Source organism: Lutjanus erythropterus, chromosome 1, assembly GCF_056507025.1.
Source record: "Lutjanus erythropterus isolate fLutEry1 chromosome 1, fLutEry1.hap2, whole genome shotgun sequence".
NCBI classification, from domain to species: domain Eukaryota; kingdom Metazoa; phylum Chordata; class Actinopteri; order Lutjaniformes; family Lutjanidae; genus Lutjanus; species Lutjanus erythropterus.
In genome coordinates this window covers 46,162,490-46,178,166 of record NC_139317.1, presented here as the reverse complement: position 1 = coordinate 46,178,166, position 15,677 = coordinate 46,162,490, and positions in this window count along the sequence as shown.

The window sequence follows — 15,677 nt, the reverse complement described above, 5'->3', positions numbered from 1 at the left end:
TAACACAAGTTAGACATTATGATGTTCCAGACCTTTATTTTAGGAAGTTTTCTCTAACTGGACCTCTTTGAAGTTTAGCTGTTTTCTAGTGAGTATTTGAATGGTGTCAGCTTCATTTTTTTTAAATAAAATAACTGAATCGAATTAAATTGTCATTTTTGTGTATGTGTGCATGTAGTGTATGGCAGCATTAAAAATTCACATTTCAAATTCCAATTCCAATTCAGAAATTCATATTTTATGATTGCTGTCAAAATGTAAATTCAATGAAAAAATCCATTGACAAATGAAACTGAATGTGAAATGAACTTGTAATTTCAAATTGGGAGACTATGTGCAAAGTGGACTTTTGCATTTCAGTTTGTAACAATTTATTGCTCTTGTTTAATAAAAATGAAATGGAAATGGCCTTAGCCATGGTCATTTTCATAATGCAGTTTCATGGTTGAAATTTCTCGGTCCCAATGGTTGACTTCGACAGATTTCACAAAAGAGATCCCACAGAATGCTGCAATTATTCATTTTAAGTTTAATTTAATTTACACTGTTTGAAGGGATAATTGAACCACAATATGAAAATTTAGTTATTATCTACTCCAACCTCATCCCAATTAAGAGTTGGGTTTATTTTGTTATTCTGCAAAACACTGCTGGAGTTTCACAGGAAACTGTGTTGCAGACTCTCAAAAACAATGGAAGTGAATAGTGGCCAGTTTTCACACATAAAAAACCAAATGGACAAAAACCATAAATGCCTCCATACTGCTCATCGAGTGTAATCCTAGTCTCCTTTAGTCCCAGTATGATGTTTGCACACTGTCACACCACACACACCCAATCAGCATGAATTTTCATTTTTGGATGAACTGTACCTTTAAATTGCAACCTAAAAGTCAGTCTCTTTTTCATTACCTTTATGTCAGTGTTATGCTCTGGAGTACACTGAAAATAATTTGTCCAAAGAATACATATTTATTTTAGAAGTAATTTAGCATTTTTGCAAAATTGTATTGATTTTTTTTTTAAATCATATATTAGCTTCATTAAATGATCTTAGTTTAATATTGGCAGCATCAACGCGTCATGTTGTTTTAATAAAGATTTTTTAAGAAGACAAGTTAACAATGTTGTTTGACAGTGTAATGTGAATGAACTACCATACAAACAGGAATTAACAATTTCTAAATACAGTGAAAAGATATTGCTGAAAACAATGACTGTCCCAAATAGTACAAATGATATATGATGTAATTAAAGTCTTACTGGATTATACATTTTTTGGCTTGATTAAAAATCCAGCAATTTAGAAATCACCCCCATGAGGACAGACATTAAATTGAGTAACCCAGTGGGAGAAAATAAGGTTTAATGTCTCTTTTGATGAAAAATATAGTCTCAACATATCAAAGCTACTGTCCCACACATAGTCTCCCTGAAAGAGGACAGTGCTGGTGTCATCATCAGACTTGCGGATGGAAGAATAATCTGACTGGCCAGCTGCCACCAAAACCAGGAAAGACTGACTGTCATTCACCCAACAGCATCAAGCTTCCACCATCTGTTCACATAGGCTGTTTCTAGCTGGGCTGCTGGCACTCCATTCATATGCATGTCTCCAGTAGATAATGAGCACACAGCTAAATGAGGCACTGTCTTGTGATAAAATGTTTTTGCTAGAATATATTTTCACTGATGCAACAAAGACTGAGGGAAGAATAATCAAGAATTTTTCCCATGAATATAACTACTGCAGACCTTTATTGATATGGGATTTGCAGATACAAATGTGTAACTGTAATGTGTAAATTAATAAATAATTTTGGTGATTCTATTATATTCATCACTGTTTACTGAACACAAGTACTGAACATTAACACAGTGATATGGCGATTGTTCATTGGTTATTATGTAGTAACACAGATATGTACTGAGGCATTGCTTTGTAGTTACACAATAAATTTACTATGGAAGATTACAATAATGATGACTAGCTGATAAATTACTATGGTCATAAGTATGCAGCGTTGCACCTGAAACCCACTTCTATATCACAGCAACAAGGTGAAGTTAAATGGTTTGCAAGTTTATTTCTGTGTGAGTTTTGCAATTTCCTCCTATAATGTGTTTGGTGATTTTGATTATACAGTGTATTTGGTTTATATAGCAGTGGTTTTCTATCTAATAAGGCTGTCTTGATGGCAAAGTAAAGCAGTGAAAATATAAAAATAATCTAAATATAACATGTGTAGCATTTAGGAGGATCTATTGGCAGAAATATTCACATATAAATGTTTTCATTAGTGTATAATCAACTGAAAGAACAAATCATATTTTTGTTTACATAGACTGAACGGTTTTCATCTACATCTGAATCAAATTCAGAATCAGAAATGTTTTTTATTGCCAAGTAGGTTTTCACTTACAATGAATTTGCTTTGGCATGTTGGTGCATAACAACAAACAAGGTACTAAAAATATAAATAAAGATTAAGGCAAGTACGGTCAAATAAAACAGCATAAGATAGACAATAAGCTAGAGCCAACTTGCACAGCCATGTTTCTACTATAGGCCAGAACAGACAAACTAAGCACTGGCTTTAGATGTGACATTTTGCATCTTGGTTTACACAATCTTTTAGCAGCAGCGCACGCTTTCCAGGTGATTTCTTTATTGTCTTTTGTATTGATGCATGAGTGTTTTCTTTACGCTTTACTTTCATGATTAGAGAGGTTTTGTGTAGTATTGTCACAGCAATCATGCTGCTGTGCCTGATGCGTAAATGTGCACAGCATCTTTCTTTATCAGGGGCAGCGTTGCCACATTGGTTTGGTGTTTTCCAGCCTGAGAAATATTAAAAATCTGATCTGAAAATTTTGATAAACAACACAAATGAATTAATAAACAATAGCAACAGTATTGGGGTTCATAACAGTGTTTCAGTATAACACAGTAAAATAACAATTGAAGTATTCACAAGTGGGCTAGAATGCAAAAAGGAGGCTAAAGCACATCTATAACCCGGTTTTCCATTTCTGCCTTAAAAGTGAAAAAAAAGGGACAGAAAAGATAACACAAAATAGGTTTTATCTAACATGTTCAACTGCAACAAGTCTCAACAGTAAGCCCTCACACACACATGCATGAAGAGGAGAACTACAAGTACACACAATCCCATGTTGTCAAACAGCCAAAGAATGATGATAGCTGCAGATCTCCTCTCAGCAGAATAAATAAGACATATATATCATATCATCACTTATATCTTATATCATATCATATCATGTTGTGCTGAGTGAGTGGTTGTTAACTAATGACTCCAATTTATGAATATAGTTTTCACATACTCTAATAATTAATGTTTTTAAAAACTAGCCCAACTCATGGTAAACCCACCCAAATTCAGCCCACTTGCCCAAGCCCATTTTAACCTGCACAATGCAACCCAAAACAGCCCAGCTGGGCACAAAATCGCCCAATCTGGCAACACTGATTAGAAGAGACTCTTCACTTTATTTCACTCACCTATAACCCATCAGAATGTTAATGGACTTGCTGAATCTATCATTTAAATAGCACTGTGCCAGAGGCAGGTTCACCTGATTCTTAAAGGGAATGGGAGATTAAACTGATCGGTGTAATTTATGTTTTGCTCCGAAACAAACCTATGATTAATATACAGACTTTGCCTTACTTTGCACCCAAAATATGCACCAATTAAACACAGTGGAGTTGCTCTAAATGCACACGCTTCATGCACTTCAGACCATGTGCTATAGATCATCTAAATAAGGCCCTTAGTGACTTTTCAAAGGTTTGCAATGCTAGAAAAAGCAGAGAGTAAGATTACAGTTTGTTGGCTTTGCTGCTGACTTGGTGTTTCACTTAGTGCTGAGTTATACAAGTCCAATATTCACTCTCTTTTTTAGCTGTTTTGAGCTAAACCTGAGAAAAATCTGTGCCTCTTCACCACGTGCACCAGTGACTATCTTGTCTGCTGTTTGGTGTTGGGCAGGTAGTATACAGCGGATTTATCAGAGCGTTTCACTGAAAACAGCTGCCTGCTGCTGCTGGAAACAGCGCTGATGGGAGCAGCGAGAGTGAACCAAAACAATGCAGTTGGATTCAATGAGCTGAAAGATGCACAGCTGTGAGGAGCAGTATACATTAGCAAAAATATTAGACTTGTGTAGGCTGATATTGATTGACAATCTGTATGAAAATGAAATGATGAGAGCAAGCCGCTGCACGCCGCGCAGTGTCATCAACACGCCCACTCACTCGCTCTGGACACTGAGCTGCTCTACGCACACATGTGGCTCACTCAGACCAAAAACTGCAGACATTTGTGTGTACACATACAGCTCCTCCAGGTAGTCTCTGGGTGACTGCAGAGCTGAAGTGCATGTGTGAAAGGGGTTCTGTTCAAAATACGCTTTAATCATTCTCTTAATCTATGCACACGTATCTTAATATAAACTCCTGGCTGCTTCATTTCATGGCTGGGTTTCCCTCACTTTGAATGCTTAGAGGACAAAGAGCTTTAATAAAAACAGTATTAAACAGTGAAGTGCTTAATGAAAGGGCAGGTGGAGGAGCATAAAGCAACATTTAGGGCTTGAATTCAGTCTCCAAAGGATCAAATTGAGTTGTTTTACGCCTTAAAAGTGGCTTATACACTTCAGCCTGGCTTATTGGATCCAGCTTTCTCTGTCTGTGTCGGTAACAGACAGACAGACCAGCCTGGTGTAACATCAGACTTTTCAGTGAGAAAAGGAGACCTTCAGTGAGATCTTTAGGTTCTCCTTTGCCACTGGTCAATAAAATCTTGACAGGTCAGCATTCAGCTGCACTCTGCCAGAGCACAGCAAGAAACATGGACCTTCCTGCTTTAATGAAGTCACACTTGCATAGGTGTGTTTGCATTTCAGAGTTTTAAATGTTTTGCCTACAAAGTTTTGCCCTTTTAACAATGAAAATGTAATAATTAATTAAAAAATATTTTACCAAGGTGTGAAAGAACCAATCCTGTGTCATTTGCAAACAGTATGGAAGAATCTATGTTGCACTCATTTGTTAAATTTTGTGTAAGGAAAAACAGTGGCCCAAGAACGGACCCCTGAGGCACACCACACTATAGTGGCTGCTTGGAAGTGGCCAACCAGCAGCAATAGCTTTTCCTCTGATGGAAATGTTTTTTTTAACCATACAACAACATTACATGTTGTGTAATACTGTGATCAGTCAGATTCCTCCTATATACACATTTCTGCAACCAGCTTCGACCAGCTTGCAGTACAGATGGACCTTTATACCACATTTCCACAGTCCAGTTAAAGCAAACTCACGCCTTTTTTCCAGAGCAATTTTAAGCAACCATAATGGAACTTGGTTACTCTCTTGGAGCATTCAACCCAATGATGGTAATCTGCCAGCAATGCACCTGACCACTCCTCATTTTAAGACCAACACATCCAAGGGTGCGAATACATTTGCAACAACATGGATGCTGGTTGAGAAATGTCAACTGTATCAGTCAGAAAATAGCAATGACAGATTGCACTGTGCACACCTTTGCACTAGGCGGAATATAAATGCCCTAAACTTTGAGGGGTGAAATTAATGTTTTCCCTTAAAGCTATTTTGCATATCATTTATGAATTAAAATGTCTTAAATTACTATATGTAGGTTGTATATTTTGATGAGCTGTATACTTGTAACAGCCTTTTGGGAAAACATGAGATACGTCGCATACGATTGAGGAAAGAAGCTAGTGAATATGGCTAAACGTAACATGAATAAAACTTAATATAGCCTCTTCCACGAACATGATTTCAGGCAGGTCAGTTCAGTCAAGTTCTGTCAGATATATTTTCATCTGCAATGATGGTTGTTTATAGGTAAAGGTAACTCCCATGATCTTATGCTACTTTATGGCATCATCAAACTACATCTTTTGGTGCCAATTTAATGTGAAATAGACCCTCAGCAGCTGCGCTTACATATTGTGTGTTTAAACCTCACAAATACAGAGGCTTATTTAACTGTTTGCTACATTTCTTCGTGGAACATTAAATTGTAGAAAAGAAATTAACAGAGCTGGCAATTTAATAAAACTTGCTATACAGATATACTTTTTCTTTCAGAGGTGCTGGACTCTCCACATGCAGGCAGTTGGAGGTGTGTGTGTGTGTGTGTGTGTGTGTGTTCATATAGACAAGCGAGCACTTGCTGGCGTTTGGTGTGCACCTATGCGTGCATGAAGAATGCCAGGCGTATTTAACTCTGACGTCTCACATCCTCTGCACCACAATGCCTTTCCTGAACATGGTTGAGGCAGAAGATTGATGGTCTTCCCTCTCAACTGCTCTCACAATAAGACCTTTGAGAGGCGATCTGCTGGGTCAGGGCACAGCGGAGGGGGGCACAGGGTCCTCCACCTCTGGTGACATTCGACCCCCGCCGCCCAGCCCGCTGAACTGCTACTGCTTTGTGCTTGACTGGACGCTGATTGAACCAGGCAGTGATGGTGTGAGAGAAGGATCCCCCACTTGTGGAACTACTCTGGTGCAAAATGCTGAGAAATTCACCACAGAATCAGGGCAATACTAAAATACATGACTGCTCGTTGGAAACAATCATGTTGATATCGTCAGTATGTAAGTAGTAGTCCGTCTCAGCAGAAATTGAATCAAAGTTGACTTGAAGGGACAGTTCACCCCAAAATCAAAGATCCATATTTTCACCCTGGCCTGTAGTGTTGTTCATCCATCTAGTTTTTATTGGTGTGAGTTGCAGAGTTTTGAAGATATCAGCTGTAGAGATGTCTGCTCTCTCTCCAATATAATGAAACTAAATGGCACTCAGCCTGTGGTGCTTATTCAAAATCAGTGTCTCTTTCCAAAAATTATGACCCAGTCTTAACCTTGTTGAGAATAGTTTCATATAGTAACTATTTTCTTTCTAGTAGAAAGAAAGTAGTTCTAGTAGAAAGAAAGTAGTTCCAGTAGATTCTACTGCAGAAAGAAAGTAGTGTTTCTATGTGAAAAAAACAAGCAAAAAATAAGGGAAGTGTAACAAGATAAAAACATGTAAAAGGAAAAAAAGACATAGCAAGACAAAACTGACTTAATAAAAAACAACATAACAAGACAAAAAAGACAATAAAATGAAAAAGACATAGCAGGACAAAAATTATGTAAAAATGCAAAAAGACAAAAATAAAAGATGCAATGAGACAAAAAAGATGTAAAAGACAAAAATAAATAAATGACATAAAAGACACAACAAGACAAAAACAATGTAACAAGAGAAAAGACCAAAACAAGATAACAAGACAAAAAAGATGTAACAAAATTAAAAAGACGTAACAAGACAAAAATGACTTAAAAGACATAACAAGACAAAAACTGTGTAATGAGACAAAAATGATGTAAAAGGCACAACAAGACAAAAACAATGTAACAAGACAAAAACAGCGTAACAAGACAAGAAAGACATAAAGTAAAAAAGACATAACAAGACAAAAATTATGTTAAACAAGACAAATGCTACATAAAAGACAAAAATAAAAGATGTAATAAGACAAAGATGATGTAAAAGGCATGACCACATAAATGACGTAAAATACACAAGATAAAAACAGTGTAAAAGACATAACAAGACAAAGACATTGTAACAAGAAGAGAATGACATAACAAGACAAAACAAACAGAGTGGAAGACTTGACCGCAGAGAAAAGGTCAGGTTCAGTTATTACTTTTTACTTTTATACGTTCAGCAATTTTTTTCACTTTAACTTTGGTAATGAGCAAGTTTCTGTATGTCTTGAGTAAATAATGTGTTTACTTTTGCAAACTTTGCAACAAGGTGTGTGGATTCTCTTTAATGTATATTGGAGAGAAAGCAGACATCTCCATGGCTGATATCTCCAAAACTCTGCAACTCATACCAAAAAAATCTAGAGGGATAAATAGCACTATAGGCCAGGGAGAAAAAATAATTGTACTTTTGCTTTTAGGGCGAACTGTCCCTTTAAACATTATATTAATTAATCTTAACGAATAATGACAACTGGGATCATTTTGTATGAATGAGATACAAGTCAATAGTATGTAGGTTAGAGGAAGGATTCTGGCTTTGTTTTGTGTTGTTGAAAGAATGGTCAAAAGTGCAGTCTGCAGTCTCACTGGAACAGTAATTAGTCTAACAGAGGTTGTTTTTAAGGCGGTATAATTAAATGCTGGCAGTGCATCAGTACATTAGCATAGAATGAGTTTCCTGAAACTGTTTACTTTCTCCCAGGGGTTTTGCTTCTTCCTTGGAAGAAGAAAATCTCCTTTTGTCAGCTCGCATACAGTCTTTCTAGTTTTCTGTCTTTCTTTCCTGTGGATGTGGGGAGAGTGCGATAAGACAAAGTGCTAGTGTGTGGTTGGTTTTATCAGCTGCCTCCATGCTGGCCTTTGGAACCTTAAAGTACACCTGTCTGCAAGAGAAAATATATCAAGTTACATCTGATGGGGTGTGTGTGTGTGTGTGTGTGTGTGTGTGTGTGTGTGTGTGTGTGTGTGTGTGTGTGTACATGCACATATGCGAGTTGTGTCTTGAGAGGGTTGGGTGACCTCCAAAGCATCAGTGTATATTAACATTTAAATGAAAGCAATAGCTGGAATTGTGACATGCAGATGTGGCGTCTTTTTTGCAAATCATAAGTCAAGTCCAAGAAGTTTCATACAGAGGTTTTGTTGGAGAAAAACAGCTTCATCCACAAGGTCATGGGTTGGTTGACATCCAGCCTCACACACCATCTGACACCATCCACTGGCTTAAGGTGCAGCAGGAGCTCATGGTGGCTGCAGTAGTCACAGTACCAGTTTAAAGCAACATGGGATGAAAACTAAAGCATACAAATACTTTTCAAAGAAACCACCACAAACATCTTTGTGCTAAGCCCAGGATGCAGCAATGGTGTTGCAGCAAAATAGTGCTGAGGGGGAACTTGATTTGATGGAACATTTGCACGCTGGGAGGTGAGCTCTGGTATTAAAATGACCACATCACTGCAAAAGAAAAGGTGACAGCTGGTGTTTACATTCATGCTATTAGCGTCCCAGTCGTTAATTTGTCATTTTCAGTGTGTAGGTTGCAGCTAGGATGTTGTTCTTTTTTCCCAGGGACTTTGGAAATGTAGATAGCAGACACAGCGATGCCACTTGAAGAAAGTGACCAATGGCAGGACTTAAACCCACAGTGTGTTTCCAGTGAGTTGACAGAAATAAACCAAAAAGAATATATAATAAAACCTGCTAGCTATACAGCAGATCCTTTGTTGTATTTCCCCACCTACCCTCATACACCCTGGGTGAGAATTACTGGGGAGGATGGTTACTTCTGGTTAGACTGAATAAATTAATTGCATTTCCCCTGCCAGCCAGTAGATGGCACAAATTGATAAGACATACTAACTATTTTAAAAACATGTTACTTGGCAAGCAATTTTGCATTTAACATGTGTCAGAAGTTCAGACCGTGAGGACTTGTCTTGGGAATTAGAGGGTCACCAGCTCAAGTCCAGCATGGACTAGTCAGTACAGTGTGGGCTGGTTCAGTTCACCACCTGGGCGCTGCTGAGGTGCCTTTGAGTAACACGCCAAACCCCTAACTGCTTGAGGTGCCTGACTATATGTATGTGTTCAGCCCTCTCGCTCTGACATCTCTCTGTTAATGCATGTCTTGTTTGTGCACGTGTGTAAAATAACAACAGAGTGAAAACATGTAAATTCTCCAGGAGATTAATAAAGTATGCCTTATTCTTCCTCTTATGTCTTCTGTAGACCACATTTCCCATACCACTGAAACATGACTTTGTAGGATCCATATAGTCTCTCTTTCGACCTACAGCTGAATTCTGAAAATGGTTGAATAATTATGATACATTATAATTTAATCACATTTTAGCGGATTGAAATGAGGCCAAAAAGAGGTCTGAGACAACCAGTTTTCAACTAGAAAGCATTGTTGCTGGTGCTCAAAAACAAAACTGAAAGAATTTCAAGACCATTTTGGCGAGAAATTTACATAGCGGAGATTTAATCAGGTCTGTATGTAGGAGAGAGACGTTAAAATGATGTCTATTGCTTGCTGGATATGGATGGTCCTGAGTAGACTGAGTTGTGGGTGGATCAAACTGTCATAAGTTACAGTGGTGATGATGACTGCGCCTCACACATGGAATGACACAAGAAATCCAGTTCCACTGTTTGTCCTTGCCATTGTCAAGTTAGCTGTTACTGTACACCATAATAAATAGCTTAGTATTGATGTTCACTAGCTATCAAAACGTAGTTTATAGAAAATGACAAGTTAGCATTTTTTGTGCCCTAATATGCACAATTTGCCAATGCATATTTAATAACAAAATTTATTTAGGAAAACATCCACCTCTCTGTTTTTTGTTTTTTTTTCAAATCCCACTAAAGATATACATATTAATTGCAACAGCAAAATTAATTGTACAGAACGTCCCTGGTCGAAGTCAGCTTGCTACGTTCACTTCACATGCTGCAAATCAGCAGACAGCGTAGACCCTGCAGACAGCCAAGCTCAACTCAACTTACATCAGGGATGGGATCACGTGGTTACATGCAGCATTACAGGGACTTGAACAGCCTGTGACGATCGCCAGCAGGTGCCTTTTGTTACCTTTTCCAGCACACTGAATTAGGTCATTTGTACCTGGCTACAGCACACTGATATATTATTTAAAATAACAATAACTACACTGTAAATTCTCACAAGTTTAAGTTTATTTTAAAAAATAGTAAAGTGATTACCTTGGGAAAAGTAAGTAAAAGCACTGCGTCAAGCTGTGTATTACTGCCACCAATTTACTAATAATAAACAGAAAAAATATAATTGAATGAAAGAAGCAAGACAGCAAAACGTACTAGAATCTCACCGTATGCGAGTAAAATTAAAAGACTAGTTTAAATTCAATTAAAGGCACTATTTAATTTAAGTTAGGATAATGTTTGCATTTATAGTGCACCGAATGTACAACACTGCTGTATATATTTTTTGCCTTTATTGATTGGACAGGTGAAGATGGACAAGAACAGTGAGACAGAGGAAACGACCTGTAGTAAAGGGCACCCAGCTGGAACTGAACCACACTGCTGTGATGAGGACTATCAGGGTATCCTGAACATCACGCTGTATTGTTGGTTGAAACCATAAACTCATTATCAAACTGATTACTGAAAAGTCAAGTTAGAAGTAGGCCTATTTTCTTATAGACTGCTATACAATCAGACTTCTTTTTTGCAACCAGTGGAGTGCCCTCTGTTGGCCAGTTTAAGGATCTTCTACATTGCCTTCACTTTTCCACTCCATCCACTATTTATGCAGTTTTTTGGTGGTTGCATGTTTTGGTGCATTGTCACTCCAGTTTATGACTGACTGCATAGCTCAACACTCAGTCCAAACTGCAGTGGTCAGTAAAAATGTCCTATAAAGGCTATATTCTGTTTCTCAAAATCTGGTGCAGAGATGCTCGTTCACACCTATAGCCCGTCATGTCAGTGCAGCTGTGGAGCGCAGATCTTTACAAAAATAATATTTTTGCATCTCAGAATCAGTTCCAGCAGTTATTTACAGCTTTCTGCTTCAAATCATTGTTTTATAATGCAGACATTGTCTGCCAGGGCCGGCAGTAATACAAATTCCTGATAACAGCTGTGAGCTATATTGACTTTTAAAATGAATGATGGCACAGTGAGAGATGACAGAAAAGTCGTCTGCTCAGAGATCACAGACCTCTGACCTCCAAAATCTTGTGCACGAGCAGCTGGCAGCTCGGCTACCTTTATTAATATTTACATTTTTCAACAGACACATGGATTTATCCATTACTGGACTTGTGCTTCTCCAAACCTATTTGATTTATGATAGGACCACTGAAGGACATTTTAGTAGAGGTTTTGGGACAAAACATGTCCTACCAAAAACTTTAAACAGGTTTCTTAGTTCTAAACTTGCCTGTAGCAGAAAACAGCCTTGTCCAAGAACCAGAATTCACAGCTTCAAAAAATTTAGGAATGCGTTAAAAGCATTCAAATTCTAAAACTAACAATACCTACTGATAACATATGTGTAATAATGTTCTATTATAATCAGCTTTGTTTTAAAATACAGTCATGGAAAAAATTATTAGACCACCCTTGTTTTCTTCAATTTCTTGTTAATTTTAATGCCTGGCTCAACTAAAGGTACATTTGTTTGGACAATTATAATGATAACAACAAAAATAGCTCATGAGAGTTTCAACTCTCAACTATTCATTTTCCATGGTTTTCTTGATAATAACCAAAATTACTTAAATTCTTACATCAATAGCTATGGCATTGTACCGCCCAAAACACTACTTTTAAGCATTCCATGTTTTCTTTTCTGTTTGCTTTAAACACATGATACACACAAGAGTTAATACTTGATTGCATAACCATTGTTTTTGATGACTGCAGCCATGCGTCTTGGCATGCTCTCCACCAGCTTCTGACATTGTTCTGCTGTCACAGCAGCCCATTCCTGTTGGACAAATTCAAACAAATTTTCTTTGTTTTTGGGCTTGTGGTTCTCCATTTTGAGTTTGATGATTTTCCACAGGTTTTCAATTGGATTAAGATCTGGTGATTGAGCAGGCCAAGGCATGGTGCGAATGTTGTGGTTCTCCATCCAGGCTTTAACTGACCTTGCCGTGTGGCAAGGGGCATTGTCTTGTTGGAAAATCCAGTCATTCGAGGCAGGAAAGAGTTTTCCAGCTGATGGAAGAAGACTGTTTTCAAGGGTAGTCCTGTACATGACCTGGTTCATTCGGCCTTCACACAATTGCATTTGCCCTGTTCCACTCAGACTGAAACAACCCCAGATCATGACTGATCCACCCCCATGTTTTACTGTAGGGGCAAGACAGTCTGGGTTGTAAGCTTCTCCAGGCTTCCTCCTAACCAGTAAGTTGGCTGGAGTGGGCATCAATTCAAAATTGGATTCATCACTGAAGAGAACCTTAGCCCAATCATCAACAGTCCAATCCTTGTGGTCTCGAGCAAAGAGTAACTGGGCCTTCCTCTGCCTTTCATTGATGAAGGGCTTCTTGCGTGCTCTGTGTGACTTCAAACCAGCTTCAACAAGTCAGTTTCGAACTGTCCTTGCCGAACAAGTCACATTTCTCGACAGTGCCCACTCATTTTTAAGGTCCCTGGAGGTCTGACGATGATTCCTGACATAGGAACGGATGAGTGCACGGTCATCTCGTGGGGTAGAAAGACGTTTCCTGCCACGGCCAGGTAGCACTTTGGTAGTGCCATGTTCAGCTTGTTTTTTTTTTGTTGTAATGAACGGCTGTCTTGGAGATCTTCAGTTTTTTCGCTACCTGTCTCTCACTCATGCCAATTTCCAGCAGTGCCAAGATGGCTGCCTTTGTGGCTTCACATAATTCTTTTGTTTTAGGCATTATGTGAGAGCTGACAACTTCTGAGTTGTGCTACGGATTGAATGTAAGCAGGAAACCACTCTAGGCCTTTGCATGTGCAGTGCTGCTTGTGACATGAAATGGCCTCTTATATACCCTGGGAATCAGTTAAGCTTAAGAATGTCAAATAGGACATAAAGTATTATGTGACCAGCTGCATTTTTTGTTGTGTTCATTGTATTATACGTTTAGTGGTACCAGATATTAGAATGAACAAGAAATTGAAGAAAACAAGGGTGGTCTAATAATTTTTTCCATGAATGTATATTTTTAAATTGAAATGTTGGTCATTTAATGTCAAGTCCCATCAGATATTTACAAAAAATGCTTTAATCAGACATAAAAATGTTAAGCTAAACCCTAAGGACCCCTGTCTCACTTCCTGGTTTAAAAAAGGCAGGAATACTGCTCAAGCACTGGTCAACTTTCTATTTTTAGACCAATTCATTCATAATATTTCTATCAGATGTGTCTCAACCATAACATGTCAACTCTGTAGTCCTTCTAAATCAAAGATAAGATAAGATAAGATAAGATAAGATAAGATAAGTCCCACAGTGGGGAAATTCCAGTGTTACAGCAGCAAAGTGGACAGCAAAAATAGTAAAATTAACAGCAAAAAAGAGAAAATAAATAGCAGCAAGCAATATAAACAGGGAGATATAACTGGGAAAATATATAACATAGGAAATGGTAACAGCAAATATACATTATTTACAAATTTACACCATGGCACAGGGCGATTATGGATATTGCACATTGAGTTAGGAATTTTGGTACAGATATTGCACACTGGATGATAATACACCTGGTTGGAGTATTGATATTGTACATAGGAACACAAATAATAATAAGAATAATATGGTTTAAAAATGTATATTTTGATTACCATTAAGAGAACTCTGAGATTTAAAAAATAGAATGGCTGCTCACTATAACTATGAAGTGAAATGGAAAAATGAAGCATTTTGTCAACTCTGTAAGACGTCGACTCCATCAGATTTTCCATCTGATGGAGTTGACGTCTACATTTAATGAAAAATTTAGTCACTAGGAGGTTGGCCCATTAGAAGGTTTAATAGTCATGATTTTTTTAAAATATATTTGAAATATATTTCCAGCTTTATTGAAGAGTATAAATCTTTTTTTTTTCATTTATTGTCTGATTAGCAACTATGTTCCTTTTCTAGCTGACAGTTACCAAACCAGCCACTCAGACAGCAGATGTGACCGACTGTACCAGCATAATAAATCATAACATTTATATAATGTAACCTCTGCCGGCCCCGTCCACACCTCAACCTGTTACAGGAGTTGTTTACCACACGAGAAAGGTGTGTGTGTGTGTGTGTGTGTGTGTGTGTGTGTGTGTGTGTGTGTGTGTGTGTGTGTGTGTGTGTGTGTGTGAGTAGGTCAGAGATGCCACCCTGGGGCCACAGCACTCAGTGTAATTCGATGAAATGACCGGTGATGTGTCAGAGAGGTTGTCCTCTCCGCTCTGCACCTCTCTGCTCATGGAGCTGAAATTCAGGTCAGTTTCCTCAGCGAGTCTGGCAGTGGGCTGGGTGACTCACCACTGACACAGACACACACAGCCAGTTCATTCAGCATTTATGGATGCTTATGCACTCGCATATCCATAAAGGGAAACATAATATCTGTGAGAAAAAAAAGACAGGATGCACAATCTGTGTTTAAAGCTGCAGAACTGAGTGGAAAAATCCAAATGTCTTATCAGGATAAAACACAACACAGCAGAGCAGAGCAGAGCAGAGCAGAGCAGAGCAGAGCGGCCTGTCTTCACTGACAGACACTGTCAGTGTGCACGAGGGCTGGAGACACTAATGAAATCCTTTGCTTGAGAGAAAGTGTCACTACGACAACAGAAAATACTCTGTCAGCAGCTGTCCTGCATTCAAACTTCAGGAAACGTTAACAGGTTTCGGAAGTGTTCAGTACATGTAGCCATAAATATTTATCAATGAATTTACAAAAGTTACCTAACTGCACTGAATCACCATCATCACTGACTGAATCAGTGGCTTTTAGAAGTGCAGCTCCCCCTACTGGTGACTGAGAGCAGAGCTGTGATTCACGGGAGGTTGTGTCTTCATTAAAAGTCTGTTAAGAGGGGACAGATAGAAACATAA